Source organism: Poecile atricapillus, chromosome 1, assembly GCF_030490865.1.
Source record: "Poecile atricapillus isolate bPoeAtr1 chromosome 1, bPoeAtr1.hap1, whole genome shotgun sequence".
NCBI lineage: Eukaryota > Metazoa > Chordata > Aves > Passeriformes > Paridae > Poecile > Poecile atricapillus.
The window spans coordinates 106,350,985-106,368,425 of NC_081249.1; the positions used below are offsets into that span (position 1 = coordinate 106,350,985).

General features: G+C 36.4%; 1 protein-coding gene across 1 annotated transcript in view; it reads left to right on the forward strand.

Annotated features, from left to right (window-relative positions):
- Positions 1–17,441, forward strand: part of ROBO2 (roundabout guidance receptor 2) — a 438,169-nt gene that overhangs the window by 252,172 nt on the left and 168,556 nt on the right. The window lies entirely within an intron of this gene.

The following is a 17,441-nucleotide window of genomic DNA, read 5'->3' on the forward strand; positions in this document are numbered from 1 at the left end:
TGCCTGCTCACCTTCAGACATCTGTCACTTCCTCCGCAGCATCCTGCATCCTCGCCCCAGCGAGGGCAGCCCCAACACGCGGCTGCTCTCCCACCAAGCCGGTAGGAATACTCATGAAGTGAGATGTTGATCACTTGGACTTTGTGTAGTTGAACCCAAATGAAAAATTACTGCTCAGCTCTCTCGTGTACACCCATTGTCTGATGGAAAGAGGCACCTTTGCACTTTTCCCTTCAATTTATGTTTATTTAAAGAAAAATTAAAAAGTGGAGCCACTGCTCTGCTTGTGATTTTGTTTCTTTTCTTTTTACAGGACTTTTGTCATCCCCTTTCATGTGACTTAGGTTTTTTCTTCCTTCCCCAACAGTTATTGAAGAATTATGCTTTCAGTGTGAGTGGAGAGTCTAATTACAGGACTCACAAATTAGTGTTTTACTTCATTACCTGTGCAGTCTTTCCTAGATGTCAGCAAACGCTGTGGGCTTGAGACCTGAGTTAATGTGATACTGGGAGGTGAGTTCATAATGATGAGTGGTAGAAAAGGACAGACAACCCATTTAAGACAACTCTGGGATCAGATGTGCACTCACACTAAACCAGAATATATGAGTTTACTTCAGAATTTCAGCAGTGAGCAGTAGTGTGGTGTAATCTTCTTGAGGCTGAGCATGTTGGTTTGAGTCTGTTTCTGTGGTGCTGCTGAGTCTGGCTTCTCTCCATAAAGTATTTCGAGTTGGGTTCCTCAAACCAATGGTTTCCAGAGAGCAATTCCATGGGTTTATTAAAGGAACCTGTGAAAGAACAGTGTGGAGGAATTACACAGTCAGAGGCAAGGAAATCAGAGGTCTCAGAGGATGTTTAAAGGAGCTTCTTGGCTAAGCATGGGAGCAGGACACCAGGGAAGCAGTCAGCAGAATAGCTTTGGCCAGGTTTGAGAGGGAATACAAAAAACAGAGACAAGCCAGGGTGGAAGACAAGAAGCAACAGAGAATAATACATAAATGTCTTTCTCTGTGACATCAGGTTTTTCCTGAATAAAAGTTCAGTAACAAAAATCCCCATCAACAGGCCTAAAGGTTTTGAACACAACACTCCTAACTGAGAGCAGTTGCAAAGGGTTTGTGGTTCTGCAGTCTCTGCTTTTTCAATGAGGAACTTGATCTGGAAAAGTGATAGTCCAGCAAGAAAACTTAAGTTTTGCTGCCTTTCTGTTACTCTTTTTCAAAAACACACAAGTACTGCTCAGAATCTGCTATGTCCCTGATGTAGTGATGCTTACAGATTTTAGCAAATCTGCTTTGCTATAAATGTCTGTAGTGGTAGATCATCTTAATTTTACTGAGTTAGAATTAGTGTATTGCAATCAAAATTCTGCACTGGATGGCATCAATCATATATGATTTATAATTGAAGTGGTGATGTCAGAAACTTAAGAGTATTATATAGGCTTAGCAATATAATGAAATTTCAGTATAAAATTGTTACTCAGAATTATCTTAAATAGAAGGGAGAGTTTTAGCTGTATTCACTGGTGACATTCAGGTTTGATGATTGAATTTTATCATGTGTTTTGTTTTAATCATTGTGTCAATTCGTTATCAATACAGGGTGAAAACCTCCTGTTTTCTTTGGGGGCGTGATTTTTGTAGAGTCTATTGTTCCTCTGCATTTCTTTAAAATAGCCACCTACTAACAGCTGAAGAGAGTTTGAACTATTCAATTTAACTAAAAAAGTCTGCATAATATTTTAGCAGCTTGTTAACAGGCCTGCAGACAGGTACTAATTACACCCCAATCTACAATACATCACTTTAGCGCTATTGATCTGTTAAAAAAAAAATGAAAGTAAACTGAGCAAAAGCCAGTCTTGTTGCTGAAGGAATGATGTATTGATTCTATCTGACAGTGCTTTGTCTACAGATCAATGGAGATGTGTGGTATAGACCAGAAGAATGAGACAGGGTCATCAAAGGTCAGCAAAAGAACAGGGTGTCCCAGATTATTGGAGACAATGAAATGAACATATCATAAAGTAGACCTGATTGGCATTTGTAAAGGAATCCACCAGTAACAGGTTTTCTCATGTCAGAGAGGAAGAATATACTCTATTTTATAATTAGCTTTAGTTTCTCTCTTAAGAGATTTAAAGGGGATTCAGTTTCTACTCAGTAACATGCTGATTGCAAAACGTCCTGCAAGTTTGAAATAAATAACTGCTTACAGGTCTTTATGTTTGTAAAAAGTGGAAGCTACTCTTCTGAGACATGTTACACTTTGTCCAACATAATAGAACATTTTTAAATTCAAATATTCAAAAAATTCTTAACCCCTAAAATCTTCAGCCCTTTTTTTCAATGGTTGTAATTTCTGTTTTGCAGTGCACAGAGATTCTAATTCTGTTACATTTCAGCTTTGCACACTGAAGAAGTAGGTATGTTCTGGTTTAATTCGACAACAGCCCTGAGGTGTACTTGTACCACAATGTGTTATTCATTCACGGATTTCTTGTGTCCTCAGTGTCCTCTGAGACGAAGGGCTTTATATTTTAAATAAGGAGAAACACTACTTTAATATGATTAATCCCTTACAGCTTTCATGCCTTCTAAATCCTTCCTCGTTCTGCTATAGAAATGTAACTTTTACGATGAGGGGGATGTCTGTTCCACAGAAGTATTATAATTTAGGACTTAATCCCAAAAATTAATGTTTAATCTGCACTGCTGCCTTGTTTTAAGAGCTGCTGAATAGGTGTCATTCAAAAAAAAAATTGCTTCCAGAGCTTTCTAATCCACATTTTTGCATCACTGCTGTGATTTCCTTAGGTTTTACCATATTTTGTGGCTAATTGCATAACACTGGATGATAAAAGGTTGAGAGTGCGTGTTCTTCTAACATAATCACAGAGGAACAATTCACCACTTTGGCCTCCTCTCTAAGGAATCAGATTTAGCACAGTTTAGAGTTAGAGATGCACAGTCACTATATCTCTTCAAAGCGTATCAGCTGGTTTGGTTCCAAGTGGCTTTGCAGCAAAGGAAACAATATCTGCGTCTTTTACCTCAATCCCTCTTTTCTGCCTTTTGGGAGAAAATAGTTTTTATGGAATATGTTCTACACCAGCATTTAACTGCTTTTAAAAATAAAATTGTTCATAATGTGAATTATTCACAGTAGAATACTTCAGGTCTTTAAGGAGGTCAGGTGTAATGTGTCAGGACAGTGTAAAGAGAATGTTTAAGTTTTAATGGAAAATACTTTTTGGGATAGTGCTAGCTAGCAACAGTTGTAACGTTTCTCTAAAAAATCCTTTTTCTGTTTCTGCTGCATCTCTTCTGTATTTCACTTTTTATTCTTGGATTTCTCAGCTTCCTTTGGACTGAATTCTTTTGGGATCCTCCCTTGTGGAGAGCTCTGCTTATCTCAGTTCTTATGATTCAAAGAAAACTCCTGAGCTCGTTAGAATCTTGTTTCTCGTGATTATTAAAAGGTCATCACAAAACTTAACAGGTCTCTCCAGGCTGGCTACACAAGGTTAATCTTTGCAATCTGGTACATTTCTTTCTTCTGATGGTACAAACAAGGCCTTGTGGCACACTTCATTCTGATGCACAAAATGGCCCCAAAATACGCAGTTCTTTTTTCTTTATACCTATTTTTACCCAATTAACAATTGACACGTATATTATTTTTCTTAATGACCCAATGACCCATCACCTCTGTGATGCACTGTGGCATTCTCTGCCCAATCACTTACTACTACCCAAAAACCTCTAGGAGAAGAACATGAAGAAGAAAGAAGAAGGGACAAGAGACAACACTGTAAATCCTCCATCTTGTCTCCTGTTCTCTAAACTAACTTTTTCACTCAGTGATTTAAAAAAACTTTCTAATCTACACACATCTTTAGCTTTTTCCACCTAACTTTAACATTTGTTTTCATGTATCACCATGAAAACATGCTCATAAATTTCATATTATATGAAATTCAGTGTTTTTCTGGATCTTATAACTAAGTATCAGAAACAAGGGCACACACTCTGTATTCCAGACTCCAACAACAGCAACAATCTATCTAAATTAAAAATTGCTTAATATAATGCACATATTTATGGAAAAAAAAACAAAACAGACTGCTCCTAGAATGTGTACTACCTCTGCCTTAAAGAAATAAAGATGGAATAAATAGGTCAGTTCTTCAAAGAGACATTACATTCGTTTTGTATTGAGTTTTTCAACCTAGTCATAGTTGGAAAATCAGTTTTTACTCTTTGAAAAAGGTCCTGCAAAGTTTTCAGAAAAGGAGACAAGGATGTTGCAATCGCTGTTTTGACCATCAGTCAGAAATTCACTGCCTATGAAAAGTCATGTGTGGTGTCTATTCTTTGTTTTACTGATGTACTCTATTTGCCTTTGGAATAAACCGAGTATTTCAATTTTTTGGTATGATTAATCCTTTGTCATTTGTATGCACAGTGTTCATCACAATTTGTCCAAGCATATAAGGTAGGCTAGAAATGCCATTCATTTTTCTCTTTTATGAACATTACCTTATTAACCAGGTTGGAAATATCCCAAATAATGAATTCATTAGAGGTACACGCTGTCTGAAATGATCATTTCAAAATCTGTCACTGCAGGGTTTAGGATTTATACATACCGAGTCAAATGATTAGTGAAACTGTGACACATTAAGTGTTCGGTATTGCAAGTTACTAGGAAGTTTTCATAATAAAGATTTTGATTTAAAACATCACAGTCAAAATTTGTGTTTCCATTTGTAATTTCCTCTTTTATTTCATTGTAGTGGTGAATGATATTAACTAAATTCCATTTTACAAGGTGCTGACCCTCCTAAAAATACTGTCTTAGGAGTTCATGATCTCACTCGATTCACAGGGAGACTTGATTACTTTCAGGTTTTAATCTGCTGAGATAAAGAAAAGTTGACTAAATAGCACAAAAATGGGAGTGCTGCATTTTTAATTTTGATTTTGAGGGAGAACTCAAAAAATCTGATCGATGCTACATAACATAACAGACATCTGATAAAATAATACTTGTGTCTCTTCCTGTGAGGTGAAAGCACTTCTGCAGTTTTTTGCCTTTAAGATTCATAGCAATATTTCTAAGACTGTAAGAGAAGGAGAGAAGAGGCTTGACTTCACTGTGAATGTGCACTGGAGGTGCTGTGATAAATGTTGAATGAACATGACCTAGTGACACACTGTGACACAGCTTTGAGCCTCGAGCCACAGTGATGTTTCTGTAGGTCTTGAACTTCTGTGCACCTGTGAAGGTTTCTGTGCACTTTTGAGAACTCAAATTCAAAATACCAAATTTCCCTAAGCAGTTACTTTCGTATGGAAAGCATGAGTGGGCCAAAGCTAACTCATGCTGGCTTCAGGAAACAGAACATATTTCCAAGTATTTTCATCGTCCTTGCTAGGAGGGTTTCTTACTGATAAATATTAACATTACTGATATATCAGCTTGATAATCTTCAGAATTACTAAATATGTCCTCTGTATGTAAAATAAGGTAAATGTTCTACTGAAGTAGATGTCTTCTTTTGTGTATAATATCTTTTCATAGTTGACCAATTTATTAAAAAATGCAATTATTAGGTGAGTCTTTTGATAATTTATGGAATAATAATATGGAAAATGAGGCTTGTGTGTTAAGCATTAGACACTGTGTGTGTCTGCTTACGGACCTTCTTGTTCTCTGATTCTCGTAATTTCAGTGAAATCTGACAGAGGTAGAAAAATTTTCACAGTTTTGGGTTTACATTTTGACAGTAAATGCAATATTGAAAAGATGTATTCTATGCTAAAGAGGGAGAGGAGTCGTCCAGTGTCTGCACAGAAATCTGCAGAATTAATTGTCCTTTTGAGAGGATGGAAATTAGACAATGTGGGAACAGTTACTGCAGTGTTCTGTAAGCTGGTAAACAAATTCCCAAGCCCTCATATTGTCCTGATGCAATTTATCCGTTTATATGATAAATGTTAAAAGAAAAGGAAAAAAAGAAAAAGATTCATGTGGCTTTACTCTAGCTATAGCTGCTACTCCCTCAGGGAATGTTGTCAAGTGGTTTGGGTAGAAAAAGACATTTAGGAATGGTACATCCCTTAAGTGTAAATGAAGAAGAATACCTTACACAGTCTACAGCTGGCTGAGAACCATTTACTTTAATAATGACAAATTAGTCAAACCTTGTAAATCATTAGCAAGCAATTAACTTTCTTTCTAGAGTTTCAGCAGAAGGAGCTGTTCTTATCACTGTAACTGCCTTGGAACTTTATCTGCCTCCCAAAGCAGCTGACTCTGTTAGATGGCAGAATGTGATAAAGGGCTTTGGTATGTCACAGGTGTCTTGGGAAAGGAGACTGATGCAAAAATTGGCTTTTTAACCTGCTGCTGAGAGACTCTAAAACTGTTGCTGAAGTCTCTCTCAAATGCAAGTCTGTTGGTACAAGTTAATTTGGGAGCTGTACAATCAATGCAGTGCATTTGGCCAGTACAGTATTAGTATTAATTAGTATTTCCAGGCAGAGAGGACAAATAGAACTTTTACTTCATTTTATACCAGTCTAAAAATCATCTGCAGCAGACAGGCTACTAAGACAGTAAGACATTTTTACATACTGGCCTGGACTAAGGTTTATCATGCATAAGAGAAAATGTTAATAAAAACAATGTTAATAAAAGGTTTTCACAGCTTCTTACCTAAAAGCTGCTACATCTCTGTTAGTTGGGTGAATTTAAAAGGTGCTAGTTAACAGTGCAATGTATTCAAACATTTATTTAGATGTGTCATGGGGATGTATTTGGTGAATTACATCTAAACTCCTCTAAACTCCTGCTGTATACAATCTTATGTATCAAAATACTATATGTCCTTTTGCAAAATGTTGCATTTAAAAGAAGCTACAATTATAAGTTAGTTACTCAATTGTAAGTAAAATGAATGTGTGCAATGCAAAATGAGTTTGTTTAAGGAATTATATATCTCTGTATTTAGCTATTTAAGAAAATCTTTAAAAACAGCAGTAGATACCGATGAATCTTTTCTAAATTATGTTTTCCAAGATAGAGTTGAAATAGATCTCTTTAGTGTAAGCCAAGGAGCAGCTAAGCTTATTTCTGCATGGAGAATTACTGTATGCTGTGTCTTGTATTAAAATGTTTGTTTTGTTATAACTTTTTAATTAGTTTGCCCTTCCTATGAGAGACTCCCACTATAGTATTAAGAAAATATTATCCATCTTGGCATAATTTCTAACTTTTGCCATGATCTTGGGATTCAAATCCCTACAATGCAAATTAAATTAAGTACACCTTTCCCAGAGAACATACATAACCTTTCTGAGGTGTAAGACAAACACACATCATTGTTTTATCTCATCTGGACTTTCTAATCCAGCCCAGGTCTAAGGAGTCAAGCCTCCACTGTGCCTAACAACCACCTCAGAACAATTTCTCTGGAGAAAATAAATGGGTTTCTTGTCAAGGCCATTGTAACAGAGGAGCTGGGGGCATTGATACTGAAGGGGTCATTTTTTTCCTGTTGTGCACTAATTTGAGGGTGACATGTTGTAAATGTTGCAGTTTCATAAGTTGTGTGAGACATCACTTTGTCTTTTCCTTTCCAGATATTTTCTAAATGTGTCATCATCAGTCATGTATAAAACACATAATCTTTTATCATCACTATGCACATTCTGACACTCTGGTGATTTAGTCTTAATACCATCCCTATTACTCTGTAAATGAAAATCCCATATTGTATAAGACACACAGTATCTTGTTTTCCTACCTCATCATTTGCACTGTTTCTCTTCTCCATCATCCAGTGCTGCTTGTTTCTGTGTACTGAGGCTTGTTGGTCAGCTGTTTCAAGGAGTAATTCAGGATGTTAATTTAACTGCAATAAAACACCTATGAAAGTATTTCATGGTCAAAAGTAAGAGGTAAGCCAGTGATTTTCCCACAGAGGAGAGTTGTGAGTGGTAACTATTCTCTAGAGAAGTGATTGAGAATGAGTTAAACAACTGGACAGCCTTTAGGGAATCAGAGCCTCAGGACATTACTCCAGCAGAGTACTGAAATCCCAGCGCCTGAGGCTTATGTGTTTATGTAGCTTTATGCACTGTGTTCCACTTCAGTGGAATTACTAACAATGAATATAGTTAAACATGTGCATAAATCTTTAGGACATACAGGTCTGTAGAGTTTTCTGTTTGTGGGCATTTCAAAGCTTATTTTGGAGAAGCTCATTTTTATCCTCCTTATCTGAGGGTTTAGAACAAAGCAGGAGCACAGCCATTTCTGTTTCAAATTTCAGCAGTTGTTTTCTGTTGTGTTCATTTGGTATATTTTTTAAATACTTGAGAGAATACTTATTTTGCAGATGTAGATGTATCAATTAACATGTGATTTTAGCCTTCATATGAGAAACAGGCAACCCCTGGTGGCTTAACTGGCATTTTGAGAGAGAAAATATTAATGTCATATAGTTACAGAATTTGGATTTAAAAATATAGAGATACACCCAGGTATGCAATCACACACAGGCACACATGCCCATGTGTACAATATTTATATAATTTTTGTGTGGAATTGAGAGGGTTTCTTTAATGTATTGATTTTTACCTTTTGCCACATTTACAAAATGGGCTAAGTAAATACAAATAAAATGTCACCAATTTTTCTGTGTTCTTTTCAAACTTTGGATGGAAGAAGGTCTCTGTACAGCCATTTTAGGCAGAAGATTTTTTTGTGAATGCAGGTGTGAATTACCAACAGAAGTGGCTTTGCCTAAATACTAAAGGTGACTTTTAACTGAAAAACTATAAAGTACTTTGCTTCAATACTAAAGATAGCTTTTAATTGAAAAGTGTAAGTGAACTTACAAAGCAAGGTTAACGCTTAGTGGTATAATTTTATACATGCACTTTGGCAGTCACAATGGCTTTGATTCAACCTTGACTTCCTACAAGATCATAAAAAGGCACAGAATAATTTGTTATAAAAGAAATGAGAAGTGGAGTACAAATATGAGCCGCATAACAAATTCTGAAGATGAAATGGTAACGTTCAAAGGAAATGTAGCATTTTATGCCAGTGCCATAATTCTCAGACAACGTTACAAAGAAAGAAGTATGGCCTGCAATTTGACCTTCCTCCTCCTCCTCCCCACTTCAGCTCCATAATGATGTTTAGAACTTTATAGCTCGGTTAAAAAAGGTTTTAAGGGAACACAGTGTCCTGTTCCCTTCTACAGGATACTGAATTCCTAATCACCTTAAATTCTCTCAGTAGCTGGGCTGCTTCTTGCCAAGGACACTGCTAAGCAATTGCTATTTTCATCCTCACATTAAGAGGAACCCCACATAATTTGATTTTTGGGTAATCTTACATGCCATGCAGCTTAAGAGGACTGCTCACATCCAGTCTTACCCCTTTTCATTTCTGCACACAGACACTGAAAGACTGGAAAGATTTAGTGAGTGCAAATAAGAGCTAATGGTCCAGTGAACACTGCAGAAGATACTGCCCCTGTAAAGGGCTTGCTGAAAGCCTTTCCTGCACCAGCTGGGGTAACCACTGCTCTGTTCTTGCTTGATATTGCACTGACAAGGAACAGATAAAATCTGCAGGGTCAGAACAGTTTTTGTATAACAAAAAAAGAGAGGATGCCATCTGAAGAGTATAACATCTACACAGGTTATAGAATTACTGAGTAGTACTTATCAAAATCAGGTCTGTATCTCAGTTACCCCAAGGTGCTGGTTTTTTTGGAGGTATATCTTGAATTTGTGAAGTTGTTGAGATAAGCTTTTTTATTACAGTATGTCTAGAGGACCTTTAGCTCAACTGAAAGATACCATAACCTTTCTTTCTAAAGACCAAAAAAGATCACTGAGTTATTTGCTAATTGTGAGAAAAATCCATATTGATTTTGTGTGTGTGCCTGTGTCTGAGAGTAGGCCACTAGCTATTTCTCAGTGGCATTATGTGCTGGAGAATCTCTTGGGAAGACAAGAACAATAAAAAATGGGTGCAAAAGCCAAAAAAAAGGACAAAAAATGCCCAACCATCCTGTGGTGATATGCAACTGGCAGACTGCATGTTTTCATGGTTTGTGCTTTCTCTTGTAAAGGACTCTGAGGGAGGATGTAATATATAATATATTTAGGTAATAGCCTAAGCTGGAGACAAATTCATCTCTTACATGCACTCTGTATGCTTATAAAATCTATTGTGATCTATTGTGATTTTTTTTTTTTTGGTTCATACATCTAAGGGAAATTTTAGCTTGTGGCCTAGAAATTCAAGCTATTTCCACATTTCTTAGGGAAAAAATAGAAGGTGAGCGCTTCTTAAGAGTATGTAATGTACACACAGTATAATGTGTTTCTGTAGCAGTGGGATATGTTACTTACTAATTAATTTAAGAATTTGCCCTAAAAAGCTACACTAGTTGCAACTTTTAAAGAGTGTTAACTTTTTGGTTAACTCTAACAATGGCTTTCACTTATAGTTGAGCTTTTTTAACATTTGAGGTGGAAAGTCATATATGTGTACGTGCATATGAGTTTCACTTTTGTTTTTAGTGTGTTTCACTCCAGAAACAGAAGTGGTTGCTCTTGACAAACAGCTTTGTCTGTCCAGAGTTGTAGTGGTTATAAAGTTGTGACAGTTTCAGTCTTGCAATCTGACTGATACTGCCACAATGAAGTGCTTTCAGAAAATAATACATGAGCAGCAGTGCTTTAGCAAACAACAGTGACTCAATATCTGTGCAAAAAATTTAGGAGGATATAAACATGGGAAAGAATGGAAACGGGTTTTGCTGGATTACTGCTGTGGACTTTTTACACAGGGAAAAACCTATTCCCACATGTCCCCAAATAGGTATTAAAACCAATGTACCTCTTCTTTGACATCTGTTAGAACAGAATGAGTCCATTTGAAATCCCCCAAACACTCACATAGTGACAAAGTGTAGTAAATGAAGCAAAATGGTTTGGGGAAATAAGGATGTGTAAACAAGCCAGTCGGATGTCATTTGCTTTCTTGGATCACGCTGGTATTTTTTGCAGGTCTGGCTGTATTAAGTCTTCGTGCACAAAGCTATATTTACTGCACTGAACATAGATTTTGTGCCTTAAAGAACAAGGCTGTTTAAATTATGTCTGATTTGGAGCTGATTCTTTCATTTTTATTTTTATTTTTAATAAGCAATGCAACCAGTGAGGTTCTTTACTGTTGTCACTAGAGACTGGTCGAGTAGTGGAGACCTTTCGTGTATGTTCTAAAAATTGTTGTTGTCCTCTGTTAGTACACACCAGCTTGCTGCATGTATGTCAGGAGCTCATCACATGCATTTTGGCTTTGGGTGCTTAGGAATGATGTTTATATTGCTTTTTGTTCATATACCATTTGACTGCAGCATAGATGAAAGTGCCAGGAGAGTTACAAAGAAGAGCACACATAACACTGTTTAGTAAACTCTAGCTGTTTGCAGTAATTGAGGACCTTTCTTTATCTTTAGAGTGTTGATTCCTTATGCAGTAGCATTCCTGTTTTAAAGGAAATGGTGGGGAAAGAGCTTTAGTGGATGGTAAATCTATTTTGTTTTCATGGTATGGCTTTGCCCATGTTGTAGTTTAAATTTTGGGGGACATTGGCCAGGAAACAAGATACTGGGGCATTTACAAGCTTGTCTTCAAAAGGAATTAAAATGTCACTCAGCAGAACCTGTGACTTACTTGTTGTTGACTGTCCATAACTCGCAGTGGAGCTGAGAGTCAATCAATATAATGTAATTTACCTCTGACTTGAGTGCAGAAAAGAGTTTCACCAAATTTTGTGAATGTTTTTCTTCTCTAATCCCTTCCCTCTCATAGATTAACACAACGTAAAGTGCTTTAAGGGAGGATACAGACAGTGTTTTTATACAGAACTCTTCCCCAAAATGATATCTAATATTTTGTGGGTTTAGGGAAAGTGTCTTCATACTACAGATTTCACATTTATTTATAGTTGTCAACAATGTTTTCAGCATGCTTTGAACTTTTCTGAGGGTGCACCATTTTTTAAACTGGTACTACTTCTTGGTAGCTCTAGATGTGCTTTTTGAACAACACAGGATGGAGGAAGCAACATCCAAATCCAGCTCTCTCTGATACTGTTCTCTGCACTATCTGCTCCAAGGAACTTCTGGTTTTGTTCCTTGTAGTCATTACTGATGAACTGTACGTGTGCATGCAAACTTAAACAAACAACCAATCCCACAAATGCCCAAGCACAGAAACAGTAAGTTTTATGTTTAAAATTTATGTCACAGTTCCTCTCACCTTAATTTTCTCCCCTCATTCACATTCTAATTTTTTTTAAAAACTAAGATGTGACCCAAAAATTGTACAAGCTTGGGAAAGAAGGGTATAACTATAAAGTGAAATATTGTCATACAGATGCCCCTATAAGGAATGATTCAAGTATATATTTTCTTTAGCATTCTGAACTTTGATTTTAACTCAGGACTTGACAGAACCACCATGTTAAATTGTATTTTACTCATTATTTCCATTAAAATAAGGATACTGCTTGTGAGGAAAACATTTCTGAACATGGCTAAAAGCTGAAGATTCAGACTGCTTGGTACATTTGAAGGATATTGGAGAAAAACATTTGAGAAGGTAGAATAGGAAGGTGACCTTAGGCTCTGGGAATGGCTCTGCAATTCACATGATATACAACCTGGACAAGTGATTTGGTCTTTCACTGAGTCTAAGTTTCTTATACAGAAATGCAGTAAGAGTCAACTCAGAAGTGTTAAACAGTTTAAGTTACCCGAGCTTTGCTGTGAAAAGGATACTGGTAATGGTGTCAACATTAATGTTAATTACTAATCTTACTAGCTGACAGCAACAGTAACCAGTTTTGCCAATCCCTATCCAAAAATGGACTGCATTTTGACTTAACCAGTTTACTTTGGAATATTCCTTAAGGATAAATCTAACAATCCAATATGAGAATTCGCATCCTTTGAGTGATTTCCTTTGCACAAATCTATGCTGATTTCCATAGGAGCTGTGAGAACAGATTAGTGCTAAGGTAGTCTTTTAGGGTTTCAGGATGAAATACACGTGTGGATTTTAGAGTATTTTGAAATAGAATTCTTTTTTTTTTTAATGGTTCTTTAAAAGCATAATAACTTTGCCAAAAGGATGTGTGATTCTAAGGCATGGTGCAGTGGGAAGATGGGAGATCCTTAAAAAATCCAACCCTTTGAAGTGTTGTAATCAATGAGAACTCAATACAGTAACAGATGATGTCTGCAGGCTCTTACTGATAAGTGTTTTAGAGAGACGTTTTATATAGAATATGCATATGTTTTTATTACTGAAATACATATAATAAGAAAAATAATGTACTGACTAGGAAGTTTGTCTATGTAGGCTCAAGGCATGGTCTGCAAATGGATTTATAAAGGGTATTTTTACCCCCCAGTTGGCAACTGCTCTTTCTGCAGTTCAGGTTTGGAGTGGAAAATTGCATATTTTATCCATCTGGCAAAGGTATATTGAAAATTGTAAAATATGTGCGTATTTTTTTTTTAATTCTCTTTAATGGCAGGTCTGTAACTTTTATTAAAATTGTGGTTAAATCACATCTATCACAGCTCAGTGAGAAGCCTCATAAAACCACTTTGCTGGTACCTGTTAACACTAACAGCTTTGCAACTTCTTTTTTTGTTGTATTAAATTTCAAATGTGTGTACCCTGTGGTTGCAAGTGTTTAGTACAGCATCCATGTGCTTAGCTTGCAACATTTCAATTTAATTATATCAAGTCATTGCTGTGAAAAAAATGGTGAGATTTTATGTTCCACTGACTATCTAAACTCTTGGAAAAGAAAAGAAAGACTGCTGGTAATCTAGAAATAATTCAGTATTAAAAGAATGTTGTCAGGTTCCTTGAGACAGTGGTATCATTAGGTTGAATTAAAGACGGTTTATTTTGCTTTGTCTGACGTCTTCACCCTTGTGTTGAAAATGGTTTAGGAAAATAGGATTGAGACCCACATTCTGAGCAATAAATCTATTGTCCAGCTATTCTGGACATGACATTTTATCATCTCTTTCACAAAATTGTTAAATGAGCTCCATCTAAAAATCTGTTTTATGCCTCCTCTACACTTGTTAGAAAGTCATTTGAAGATCTGATAGTTGTATTAGCAAGGGGCTTTCTAGGTCTCGAACATAAACTTATTTAATGGGCAACCTGTGGCTTTTTTTCCTCCCTCACATCAGCCCTAGCTTAAGCAGCTTTTTTCCCTCCCTATTTTTATTTTTACACGCATAGTTATAGATTATGTATTAGAAAAAACACAACATTCCACATTATGTCCTAAAGACCACCTCATATAATAAAGCAAAAGCTATTTAAATGCAGGAGGAAAAACATCCACAACTTTCATGTCCTTATTACATTTCTGAAGATTTTTTTAAAAAGAACTGAAGAATATTCCTATTCCATTCTGCTGAAAGGAAGTCCTGCTGCAGAGAACAGTGTTGCTGGAAGGGGTTGAGCTGAACTCAGCTTGAATCTGATTCTGCCTCTGGAAAACTTCCATTACCTTCAGCGAGGCAGTATGAAGCATCATGTTATTAGATAAGTCTATAATGATAAGAGAAGCCAATATTTTGGCTAGGTGCTGTGGCTCATGCAGTGATAGGAGCAGAGGAGGCAACAAACACTTGCCTCGTGTGGTTGACCCTGCATTTAGCACAGAAGGGACAAACTCAGAGGAACAGGTGGTGGTGGATATATTTCTTCTGCATTTATAGCTGTTATGGAATAGAAAATGGATAGAAGTACCATGAGATTGAGACATACAAAAGACTTAAGTGCCACTCAATTGCCTTAAGGCATCCCCATTAAACATAATTACCCTACTTACTAAGCACCAATCATAGCTATTAAGTATCATCGGGTTTAAATTAGTTCCCTGGGAGACATCCAGTTTAAGCAGATTTCCCAGTTAAGCACAGGAAACTTCTTTTTTAATCATCCTTCCTCTTCTTCACTTTACCTGCTGTAGAGGTGGCTGTTTCATAGTTATCCAAACAAAAGAATTCCCAGTGTGTTTATTAGGGCCACCAGGGAATACAGAACTTCCAATGGAAAGTGCGTAGGGATCAATTCGTTCTGTATTCAGAGGATACTGCTGTGGGAATGACTGGAAGTCTTCAGGCTGGCCTTGTTACCCCACACCCATTTTTCCTCCATTCATTCTCTTCTTGTCATAAAGACTGTTTGGGATGTCAGTGTGCACACAGAATGCTTATTGCTTTGAAATAGCCATGGTTTGTTACCATATATATTCTCCTGGAAGTTCATCAGATGTGGTTATTCTGATTTGTCTGATTCCTCGTGTAAGTCAGTTCTTCAACAGAGAATCACAGCATTACTGAGGCTTTCGGGGACCTGTAGAGCTCTCTGGTCCAGTTTGCTACTTAAAGCAGGACTAAGGTCAAGTGACTCAGGGATATGTCTAGCTGAATCTTGAAGTCCTCAAAATACTTCTATAGCTGCCCTATCTTCTTGTTTCTCTTCTGATCAATGTTTTTTGACACCATTAAGTTTATTTTCCTTGGTTGTTTCTGCTAATAGAGATGTGGGAGGGTTTATTTTATTTTCCAACTGAGGAAAATCACTCTTTTTTTCAATATTTTCAATATTTCTGTTAAGCTTTGTTGCATTATTTTCTATTTTTTCTTCTTTAACATCGTGCTGTAAGTCCTCTACAGTGTCTAATAAATCTGTTTGTGTCTTAGAGCAACACAAAATCTGGAGAGGCTCGTCTGCCAAAGAGTTATTGTCTAAGTAGTGGTTTGTTACAATTCTAGATTTCCCTCTTCATCTCCTCCTTGTGGATGCACAACAGTTTAAACAGCAAATCTCAAAGGTGTCCTTTAATTTAAAGAGCTTATTTTCAGTTTCTAATTTTCCCACTGTATATAACAAAAATGGAAAAAAAACTGTGGCTATGCCACGTTGAATATGATCCTGATTCAAAAATGGATTAAACCTTTACCTGTTTAGTACATGTATTACTTAAATATTACTTGGAAGTTGACTAGTATGACTGTCATTAAAGTTATAAGAAGATAACTGCATCCTAATTACGATGTGATTATGGTTTCTGAATGACTCACCATCTATATGTGTCAGCGCTTCTAGTTTACATACAGGAACAGATTTCAGGTGCAAGCTGCAAGTGGGATATTAAGGTAAGAGCTGAGGAAAAAAAAAAAGAGATGAGTTTCAGAATTTGGAAAGCTTTCTGAAATGCTGCCATGCCCTGAGATATCTGGGGTAAATTCTGTCATGCACCTGCAGCATTTTAAGACAACTGGGGTGTTTAAAAGAGAATGTGAGATTCTGTGACTGTCAGTAATATTGTTTTTGGAACAGTCTTGGGTAACAGCAGTCCTTAACTTAGTACTAATAAAGTAAATTTAATAGTAAACAAAAGATAACATCCAAAGAAGAATCTGTAAATGACAACATAGTCATGACTTTTCTTGAGGAGAGCCCTGCCTCTCTAATTTACTATTAAGTGGAAGGGAAACATTTTTAATTTAAATTTTGTGTCAGGCTTTAAAAATATGCATGTAAAAGACAAAATACTGTCCTGGATTGCAAACTAGGAAAAAGAGAAAAAACTAGGAAATAAGGATAGAAATAAGGAATTACTTTTCATCAGAATGACAAGATAAAAAATAAATTGCCTTTAGTTGCATACTAATTCCAGCAATGTTTAACATATATATTAAAGAACTGGGAAGGAGGAAGAGGAGGGGGCAAAATAATAATCTTGCAAAAGATTTAGGTGCTTGAAAGGTGGGAACAAATAATGAACTTTAAGAAAATATAACTGGATGAAAGACATTTCTATTGAATATCTATTGAAAAGATCCAACAATAAATGTTTCTGAACTTTTTTTTTTTTTTTTTTTTTTAATGACAAGTTTTTATGAACTTTCCAGAGCAGGTAAAGATATACACAGGGTAAATTCAGGTCTGCTGATGTATAGTGAGTACACACAAAGTTAAGATCCTGTAAATAAATGAATTTTCTTTAAAGGAAAAATAGAACTTAGGGAAAAAAAGTAAGGTTGATAATAGCTCTCTTGTTAGCAAGGCAATGTCTTTAGTTACATTTTGTGGGTAAGAAGGCTGGTCCTAGGACTATTAGTTGTGAAGGTTCTGCTGCATGTTTGGAATGCTTTTTAATCCCACACAAGTAGCTTTCCCCTTCCTCCAAACACAGCCTTGCTGTTCAAAAAGAGTCAGTGGAACATACGGGACATGCGCTTGCTCAGCTATTGAACCTGCCTGTTCTTCTTTCAGTTCTCATCTTCC